Source organism: Prunus avium, chromosome 3, assembly GCF_965620075.1.
Source record: "Prunus avium chromosome 3, drPruAviu1.hap1.1, whole genome shotgun sequence".
Taxonomy (NCBI): domain Eukaryota; kingdom Viridiplantae; phylum Streptophyta; class Magnoliopsida; order Rosales; family Rosaceae; genus Prunus; species Prunus avium.
Genome location: NC_142286.1, coordinates 19,148,109 through 19,159,053, shown reverse-complemented (window position 1 = coordinate 19,159,053; position 10,945 = coordinate 19,148,109). Strand labels below are relative to the sequence as shown.

The following is a 10,945-nucleotide window of genomic DNA, read 5'->3' as shown; positions in this document are numbered from 1 at the left end:
GCCCAAGTTTTGGGCTCGATCAGAAATCAATACGTGTGAGAAATTGGACAATTCAATTTCAACGGCAGTTCGTTCCTAATTGGAGTGGTTGGTGTATTACATACTTCTAGCGATTGGATTTCACTCAAAACTCACCAAATGACTCCTCCCACCATAATATGATGTTGCCCAAGTTTTGGGCTCGATCCGAAATCAATAGGTGTTCCAAATTGGACAATTCAAGTTCAACGGCAGTTCATTCCTAATTGGAGTGGTTGGTGTATTCCATACTTCTAGCGATTGGATTTCACTCAAAACTCACCAAATGACTCCTCCCACCATATTATGATGTTGCCCAAGTTTTAGGCTCGATCCGAAATCAATAGGTGTTCCAAATTGGACAATTCAAGTTCAACGGCAGTCCGTTCCTAATTGGAGTGGTTGGTGTATTCCATACTTCTAGTGATTGCATTTCACTCCAAACTCACCAAATGACTCCTCCCACCATATTATGATGTTGCCCAAGTTTTGGGCTCGATCCGAAATGAATAGCTGTTCCAAATTGGACAATTCAAGTTCAACGGCAGTTCGTTCCTAATTGGAGTGGTTGGTGTATTCCATACTTCTAGCGATTGGATTTCACTCAAAACTCACCAAATGAATCCTCCCACCATATTATGATGTTGCCCAAGTTTTGGGCTCGATCCGAAATCAATAGGTGAGAGAAATTGGTCAATTCAATTTCAACGACAGTTCGTTCCTAATTGGAGTGGTTGGTGTATTCCCTACTTCTAGCGATTGGATTTCACTCAAAACTCACCAAATCACTCCTCCCACCATATTATCCCGTTGCCCAAGTTTTGGGCTCGATCTGAAATCAATAGGTGTGAGAAATTGGACAATTCAAGTTCAACGGCACTTCGTTCCTAATTAGAGTGGTTGGTGTATTCCATACTTCTAGCGATTGGATTTCACTCAAAACTCACCAAATGACTCCTCCCACCATATTATGATGTTGCCCAAGTTTTGGGCTCGATCAGAAATCAATACGTGTTCCAAATTGGACGACTCAAGTTCAACGGCAGTTCGTTCCTAATTGGAGTGGTTGGTGTATTCCATACTTCTAGCGATTGGATTTCACTCAAAACTCACCAAATGACTCCTCCCACCATATTATGTTGTTGCCCAAGTTTTGGGCTCGATCCGAATTCAACATGTGTGAGAAATTGGTCAATTCAATTTCAACGACAGTTCTTTCCTAATTGGAGTGGTTGGTGTTTTCCATACTTCTAGCGATTGAATTTCACTCAAAACTCACCAAATGACTCCACCCACCATATTATGATGTTGCCCAAGTTTTGGGCTCGATTCGAAATCAATAGGTGTGAGAAATTGGACAATTCAAGTTCAACGGCACTTCGTTCCTAATTAGAGTGGTTGGTGTATTCCATACTTCTAGCGATTGGATTTCACTCAAAACTCACCAAATGACTCCTCCCACCGTATTATGATGTTGCCCAAGTTTTGGGCTCGATCCGAAATCAGTAGGTGTGAGAAATTGGACAATTCAAGTTCAACGGTAGTTCATTCCTAATTGGAGTGGTTGGTGTATTCCATACTTCTAGCGATTGGATTTCACTCAAAACTCACGAAATGACACCTCCCACCATATTATGATGTTGCCCAAGTTTGGGGCTCGATCCGAAATCAATAGGTGTGAGAAATTGGACAATTCAAGTTCAACGGCAGTTCGTTCCTAATTGGAGTGGTTGGTGTATGCCATACATCTAGCCATTGGATTTCACTCAAAACTCAACAAATGACTCCTCCCACCATATTATGATGTTGCCCAAGTTTTGGGCTCGATCCGAAATCAATAGGTGTGAGAAATTGGACAATTCAAGTTCAACGGCACTTCGTTCCTAATTAGAGTGGTTGGTGTATTCCATACTTCTAGCGATTGGATTTCACTCAAAACTCACCAAATGACTCCTCCCACCATATTATGATGTTGCCCAAGTTTTGGGCTCGATCAGAAATCAATAAGTGTGAGAAATTGGACAATTCAATTTCAACGGCAGTTCGTTCCTAATTGGAGTGGTTGGTGTGTTCCACACTTCTAGCGATTGGATTTCACTCAAAACTCACCAAATGACTCCTCCCACCATATTATGATGTTGCCCAAGTTTTGGGCTCGATCAGAAATCAATAAGTGTGAGAAATTGGACAATTCAATTTCAACGGCAGTTCGTTCCTAATTGGAGTGGTTGGTGTGTTCCACACTTCTAGCGATTGGATCTCACTCAAAACTCACCAAATGACTCCTCCCACCATATTATGATGTTGCCCAAGTTTTGGGCTCGATCAGAAATCAATACGTGTGAGAAATTGGACAATTCAATTTCAACGGCAGTTCGTTCCTAATTGGAGTGGTTGGTGTGTTCCACACTTCTAGTGATTGGATTTCACTCAAAACTCACCAAATGACTCCTCCCACCATATTATGATGTTGCCCAAGTTTTGGGCTTGATCCGAATTCAATAGGTGTGAGAAATTGGTCAATTCAATTTCAACGACAGTTCTTTCCTAATTGGAGTGGTTGGTGTTTTCCATACTTCTAGCACTTGGATTTCACTCAAAACTCACCAAATGACTCCTCCCACCATATTTTGATGTTGCCCAAGTTTTGGCTCGATCCGAAATTAATAGGTGTTCCAAATTGGACAATTAAAGTTCAACGGCAGTTCGTTCCTAATTCGAGTGGTTGGTGTATTCCATACTTCTAGCGATTGGATTTCACTAAAAACTCACCAAATGACACCTCCCACCATATTATGATGTTGCCCAAGTTTTGGGCTCAATCCGAATTCAATAGATGTGAGAAATTGGTCAATTCAATTTCAACGACAGTTCTTTCCTAATTGGAGTGGTTGGTGTATTCCATACTTCTAGCACTTGGATTTCACTCAAAACTCACCAAATGACTCCTCCCACCGTACTATGATGTTGCCCAAGTTTGGGGTCGATCCGAAATCAATAGGTGTGAGAAATTGGACAATTCAAGTTCAACGGCAGTTCGTTCCTAATTGGAGTGGTTGGTGTATTCCATACTTCTAGCGATTGGATTTCACTCAAAACTCACCAAATGGCTCCTCCCACGATATTATGATGTTGCCCAAGTTTTGGGCTCGATCAGAAATCAATACGTGTGAGAAATTGGACAATTCAATTTCAACGGCAGTTCGTTCCTAATTGGAGTGGTTCGTTTGTTCCATACTTCTAGCGATTGGATTTCACTCAAAACTCACCAAACGACTCCTGCCATCATATTATGATGTTGCCCAAGTTTTGGGCTCGATCCGAAATCAATAGGTGTTCCAAATTGGACGATTCAAGTTCAACGGCAGTTCGTTCCTAATTGGATTGGTTTTTGTATTCCATACTTCTAGCGATTGGATTTCACTCAAAACTCACCAAATGACTCCTCCCACCATATTATGATGTTGCCCATGTTTTGGGCTCAATCCGAATTCAATAGGTGTGAGAAATTGGTCAATTCAATTTTAACGACAGTTCTTTCCTAATTGGAGTGGTTGGTGTATTCCAAACTTCTAGCGATTGGATTTCACTCAAAACTCACCAAATAACTCCTCCCACCATATTATGATGTTCCCCAAGTTTGGGGCTAGATCCGAAATCAATAGGTGTGAGAAATTGGACAATTCAAGTTCAACGGCAGTTCGTACCTAATTGGAGTGGTTGGGGGCGATTGGATTTCACTCAAAACTCACCAAATGACTCCTCCCGCCATATTATGATGTTGCCCAAGTTTTGGGCTCAATCCGAATTCAATAGGTGTGAGAAATTGGTCAATTCAATTTCAACGACAGTTGTTTCCAAATTGGAGTGGTTGGTGTATTCCATACTTCTATCGATTGGATTTCACTCAAAACTCACCAAATGACTCCTCCCACCATATTATGATGTTGCCCAAGTTTTGGGCTCGATCCGAAATCAATAGGTGTGACAAATTGGACAATTCAAGTTCAACGGCAGTTCGTTCCTAATTGGAGTGGTTGGTGTATTCCATACTTCTAGCGATTGGATTTCACTCAAAACTCACCAAATGACTCCTCCCACCATATTATGATGTTGCCCAAGTTTTGGGCTCGATCCGAAATCAACAGGTGTGAGAAATTGGCCAATTCAATTTCAACGACAGTTCGTTCCTAATTGGAGTGGTTGGTGTATTCCATACTTCTAGCGATTGGATTTCACTCAAAACTCACCAAAAGACTCCTCCCACCATAATATGATGTTGGCCAAGTTTTGGGCTCGATCCGAAATCAATAGGTGTTCCAAATTGGACAATTCAAGTTCAACAGCAGTTCGTTCCTAATTGGAGTGGGTGGTGTATTCCATACTTCTAGCGATTGGATTTCACTCAAAACTCACCAAATGACTCCTCCCACGATAATATGATGTTGCCCAAGTTTTGGGCTCGATCCGAAATCAATAGGTGTTCCAAATTGGACAATTCAAGTTCAACAGCAGTTTGTTCCTAATTGGAGTGGGTGGTGTATTCCATACTTCTAGCGATTGGATTTCACTCAAAACTCACCAAATGACTCCACGCACCATATTATAATGTTGCCCAAGTTTTGGGCTCGATCCGAAATCAATAGGTGTTCCAAATTGGACAATTCAAGTTCAACGGCAGTTCGTTCCTAATTGGAGTGGTTGGTGTATTCCATACTTCTAGCGATTGGATTTCACTCAAAACTCACCAAATGACTCCTCCCACCATATTATGATGTTGCCCAAGTTTTGGGCTCGATCCGAAATCAATAGGTGTTCCAAATTGGACAATTCAAGTTCAACGGCAGTTCGTTCCTAATTGGAGTGGTTGGTGTATTCCATACTTCTAGCGATTGGATTTCACTCAAAACTCACCAAATGACTCCCCCCACAGTATTATGATGTTGCCCAAGTTTTGGGCTCAATCCGAATTCAATAGGTGTGAGAAATTGGTCAATTCAATTTCAACGACAGTTCTTTCCTAATTGGAGTGGTTTGTGTATTCCATACTTCTAGCGATTGGAATTCACTCAAAACTCACCAAATGACTCCTCCCACCATATTATGATGTTGCCCAAGTTTGGGGCTCGATCCGAAATCAATAGGTGTGAGAAATTGGATAATTCAAGTTCAACGGCAGTTCGTTCCTAATTGGAGTGGTTGGTGTATGCCATACATCTAGCAATTGGATTTCACTCAAACCTCACCAAATGACTCCTCCCACCATATTATGATGTTGCCCAAGTTTTGGGCTCGATCTGAAATCAATAGGTGTGAGAAATTCGACAATTCAAGTTCAACGGCAGATCGTTCCTAATTGGAGTGGTTGGTGTATTCCGTACTTCTAGCGATTGGATTTCACTCAAAACTCACAAAAGGACTCCGCCAACCATATTATGATGTTGCCCAAGTTTTGGGCTCGATCCGAAATCAATAGGTGTGAGAAATTGGTCATTTCAATTTCAACGACAGTTCTTTCCTAATTGGAGTGGTTATTGTATTCCATACTTCTAGCGATTGGATTTCACTCAAAACTCACCAAATGACTCCTCCCACCATATTGTGATGTTGCCCAAGTTTTGGGCTCGATCCGAAATCAGTAGGTGTTCCAAATTGGACGATTCAAGTTCAACGGCAGTTCGTTCTTAATAGGATTGGTTGGTGTATTCCATACTTCTAGCGATTGGATTTCACTCAAAACTGACCAAATGACTCCTCCCACCATATTATGATGTTGCCCAAGTTTGGGGCTCTATCCGAAATCAATAGGTGTGAGAATTTGGACAATTCAAGTTCAACGGCAGTTCGTTCGTAATTGGAGTGGTTGGTGTATTCCATACTTCTAGCGATTGGATTTCACTCAAAACTCACCAAATGACTCCTCCCACCATATTATGATGTTGCCCAAGTTTGGGGCTCGATCCGAAATCAATAGGTGTGAGAAATTGGACAATTCAAGTTCAACGGCAGTTCGTTCCTAATTGGAGTGGTTGGTGGCGATTGGATTTCACTCAAAACTCACCAAATGACTCCTCCCACCATATTATGATGTTGCCCAAGTTTTGGGCTCGATCCGTAATCAATAGGTGTGAGAAATTGGTCAATTCAATTTCAACGAAAGTTTGTTCCTAATTGGAGTGGTTGGTGTATTCCATACTTCTAGCGATTGGATTTCTCTCAAAACTCACCAAATGATCCTCCCACCATATTATGATGTTGCCCAAGTTTTGGGCTCGATCTGAAATCAATAGGTGTTCCAAATTGGACAATTCAAGTTCAACGGCAGTTCGTTCCTAACTGGAGTGGTTGGTATATTCCATACTTCTAGCGATTGGATTTTACTCAAAACTCTCCAAATGACTCCGCACACCATATTATGACACGTTTATCTCTTGTATCCGTATGTTGGGTCTCCATTGCTATCTCCTCAAAGAGTTTGTATGTTTCTTCTGGAGTTTTGGTTTTAAAAGAACCACCTGCAAAATTGGTGACTATATTATGACTAGAAGGGGTTAGTCCTTTATAAAACATACGCATTTGAAGCTTCAATGGAATCCCATGATGAGGACTTTGGTTGAGCAGCCCATTGAATCTCTCCCATGCTTCACAAAACGATTCATCATCTTGCTGTGCAAATAACAAGATCTTATCCCTAAGCATGTCGGTCTTTTGCGTGGAGAAGTATTTCTCCAAGAACTTCTTTTGAATGGCAGCCCATGTAGTGAGTGAACCAGGCTTCAAAGAATTCAACCAATATTTCGCCTTATCCTTCAAAGTGTATGGAAACACTCTCATTCGAAGTTGATCTTCTGTCACACCTGTCAAGGGAAAAGAACTCACAACATTAAAAATATCCTTTATATGAGTTAATGGATCTTCATTAGGTAAACCATAAAAGGAAGGCAGCATATTAAGATGAGAAGATTTAAGCTCATAATTTCGAGCTACAGTGGGCAGCAAAATGCTTGAAGGAGATGCTGGAATTGTTGGGATATCAAGTTCTCCCATGAACTCATTGGCAGCCATCTCTTCTTCTTCTTCTTCTTAGTCTGAACTTGCTTCCGAATTTGAAGGTGAAGAACCAGGAAGTTCAGTGTGGAGAGCAATACTTGTAAATGTGGCAAGAGCTTGCTCTTTTGCAGTTGACAACTCTCTTTCTAGACGATTATGAACTTCAGAGATCACCCGGTTGGGTTGCAACGATGGTCCTGCGTTCAAAGATTTGGAGCGTTGGAACGAAGACCTCACTTGTTCAAGGAACGGTCTTTTAGACATAAACTACCTGAAACAGAAAATTAGATTAATTAGAAACACTAAAAAGAATAGGGTAACCTTGGGCACATAACCAGGGAAGAACTTTCGTTCAGTCCCCGGCAACGGCGCCAAAATTTGTTGTTAATTATTATGTTAACTCGCAATTGTACGGGGCAATTAGTAGTATAGCAAGACAAGTACGAGGTCGTACCCACGAAGACTGAGAAGTTCAAATTAGTTATGTACGTAGATTACCGAATTCAAGAAGTTAGGAAGTTAAGTCTAAAACAGAAATTAAAGTGAGAGTGATTGTGATTGTGAAAGGAAGTGAGCAAACTGAAATTGCAAATGAAAGCAAATAAACAAGTGTAACAAAGAGTGGTTTTAAGAGTTGAAAAACAGATTTGGAGACTAGGGCATTCGAATCACCATAACAATTCAATTCTGGGTTATATGGAGTCAAGTAACAAGTCTAATTCAGATTCAAAGATTGATTCTAGCTAAAGTATGATTAGGCCATGGTGTTTGGTCCAAACCTTGTGTTCCTAATTCCCTAATTTGATCATTTGTTATCTAACCTAAAATTAAGCATTAGGAACCCATTAAGCATAGAAGAACAATTTAAACAACCAAGCATGTATCTAATCCCTGTTGTCGAATGTCCATACATACTCTTCCTATTCATAGTTCAATTCGAATTAAAGCATGGTGTCTACTCTTAATTCAAACCAAGATAGTTAACAAACAAGTTCTAATGGTGATCAATCATTCAAACAAGCATGTTAACTTATAAGCATAATGAATAAGAACATGAATCATGAATCAAACTTGAAACTCCAAACTTATAAACCCAGAATATTCATGTTAGGTTACATCGAAGCCCTAGTTATGGATTTAGCTACTCATAATGGAAAAGAAACTAAAATAGAAATGGGAAAACATAATGAATGCCATAAGAGTAGAAAAACCCTTTTCTGAAGTTCTTGTAGTGTCCAATGCTTCTCCAAGAGCTTCTCCACGTCTAGAAGGATGTATGAAGGATATGGAGGTGATTTGAGATGAGTTTGAGTGAGTGGTGATGGCTGAGAAAGAGGAAATTCGTAGGGAAATGGAAGGGAGGTTTTCTAGAGCTGTTTTGGTGATTTTGGGGCAGTTTAGAGTATTGGGTTGATTGCTTGAGTGTTTGGGGTTGTGGGAATGTATGAGGATGATTTATGGATGATGGAAGTGTGGAGGATGGCTGAAGTGCATTTTGTAGCTTGAAGACTCCTCTATTTATAGGGCTAAGAGGGAGGAACATCATGATGAAATCCAACACCACCATTCCTCATTTAATACAACCCATAACTCCCACTTCATCTTGTCTATGTTAGTGTGGTTGGAATCAATCCCATCCCATACTTCTTTTGCTGCACCTCAAGCTTTCTTCACATGGGATCAAAGGTGATCAATTGTGGCTGCCTTTTGCTGCCAACCCATGTGGTCTTCTTTTGGTTGTTGAACAAAAACGAGTCTTCTGAACCAGACTTGGTGTATGAAGGCCAGAGGTTTCAAAACGTATCCAATGGGGCTCCAATTTGGATATGTTATAGTAGACACCCATTGGAACAACTTCTATGAAGAAAGTATTCCCATCGGAGTAGTAGAAGTATGCGTTTTGGGCCTTTCAATTTGGCTGCCGAACAGAGACTGGAATTGACTTCATTTCATTTATGCTTTACATGCATGCACATGCTTTCTCTATAATAACTCCAGCATGTACCAACTTGATCCTTTAGACTTTCATAGCTGGAATGTCTCCCCACTTCACTCATTATGTTGGATCCAAAGTCAGTTGCAGCATGGGTGAGGCACATGGCTCAAAGGAGGAGACAAGGCTCAAAGCTGGCAGCTGCAAATCCTCCTGAGCATGGTTCAGTGTTGGACGGGCTAAGGACTCCACATATGTTCAATTGGGCTGAATTTTGGATATGTTATACTAGACACCCAATTGAACAACTTCTATGAAGAATGTCTCCTCATCCGAATTGTGCAGATTGCTGAAATGAGACCTGCAAGGTGACTTACGAAACTGGACTGACAAGAAGTGTGGCCCAACTTTGGTTTTGTCTTTAAGCTCTTGCTCTTATCCCAATCAGCCCTTAACATGCATGGATTGCATCAAATGTGATCTCTTGCTAGCTTAACCTACAAAACACACAAACAGAGGTAAGTGACTCAAAATAAAGAGAAACTAAGCAAAATCACTAAGTAAAGAAGGCAAGCAAGTGTACGAAATTATGGACTTATCAAAACAGAAAATGGATTAAAAGCACAAGTTTAACTCAATAACATAACCAAATCATAAGCTAGAAGGGTACAAAATGATATACAATTATGAACCGATCAAATACCCCCAAACCTAGATTTTGCTAGTCCTCGAGCAAAACAACACAAAACAAAGTTAAAAATAAAAAGTTAACTAAACCACTTTCGTAGGTAACTCGATTGCATTGAGCGTATGCAACAAGCCTTTAAACCTCTAGGCATCCCTAGTAGGAGGAGTTGTGTCTCCTGAGAGTTTAACAGAAACGATACCCACAAACGCATTACTAACTCTACAAAACAAAGTGGTTAGTAAAACTTGAAATCAACTAATGAGAACGAAAGAAAACTTTAGTCATACCTCCAACACCGTAGAGTTGCCAAGATAGGTGATCAATCAGTGTGTAATGTGGAAGCTATAGCTCAAAGGCACACGGTTTCAAAGCAAGCACACTCAAACCTTGAATAAAGAACATGCTTCGACTCTAATTCTCACAGATAACACTCAATCACTCAGAACCAATGGTTTTATTCTCTCAAACAAGCTTAAGTGAGTATATGAAATAGAAGCACAATATTTGGTTAGATCTCATGAAGGGAATCAAATACTAAGAATAGAGATACACACATACTTACCAGCACCCATGAAAACATCCTCAAAGATCAGCTAGGTCTTTCACAAGGTTTGTAATGAAAGGTAAGGTAAGGTCTTTCACAATTCATGTTCACCGGCAGTTCGTTCCTAATTGGAGTGGTTGGTAAATTCCATACTTCTAGCGATTAGATTTCACTCAAAACTCACCAAATTAATCCTCCGACCATATTACGATGTTGCCCAAGTTTTGGGCTCGATCCGAAATCAATAGGTGTGAGAAATTGGTCAATTCAATTTCAACGACAGTTCGTTCCTAATTGGAGTGGTTGGTGTATTCCGTACTTCTAGCGATTGGATTTCACTCAAAGCTCAGCAAATGACTCCTCCCTCCATATTATGATGTTGCCCAAGTTTTGGGCTCGATCCGAAATCAATAGGTGTGAGAAATTTGACAATTCAAGTTCAACGACAGTTCGTTCCTAATTGGAGTGGTTGGTGTATTCCATACTTCTAGCGATTTGATTTCACTCAAAACTCAGCAAATGACTCCTCCCACCATATTATGATGTTGCTCAAGTTTTGGGCTCGATCCGAAATCAATAGGTGTTCCAAATTGGACAATCCAAGTTCAACGGTAGTTCGTTCCTAATTGGAGTGGTTGGTGTATTCCATACTTCTAGCAATTGGATTTAACTCAAAACTCACCAAATGACTCCTCCCACCATATTATGATGT

General features: G+C 40.5%; 1 non-coding gene across 1 annotated transcript; it reads left to right on the top strand.

The window, feature by feature from the left end:
- The first annotated feature begins 6,610 nt into the window (after window positions 1-6,610).
- Window positions 6,611-6,717, top strand: LOC148295715 (small nucleolar RNA R71). Its single transcript, XR_015834878.1, has one exon. It is a non-coding gene; the product is annotated as a small nucleolar RNA R71 (small nucleolar RNA).
- Window positions 6,718-10,945: the final 4,228 nt, after the last annotated feature.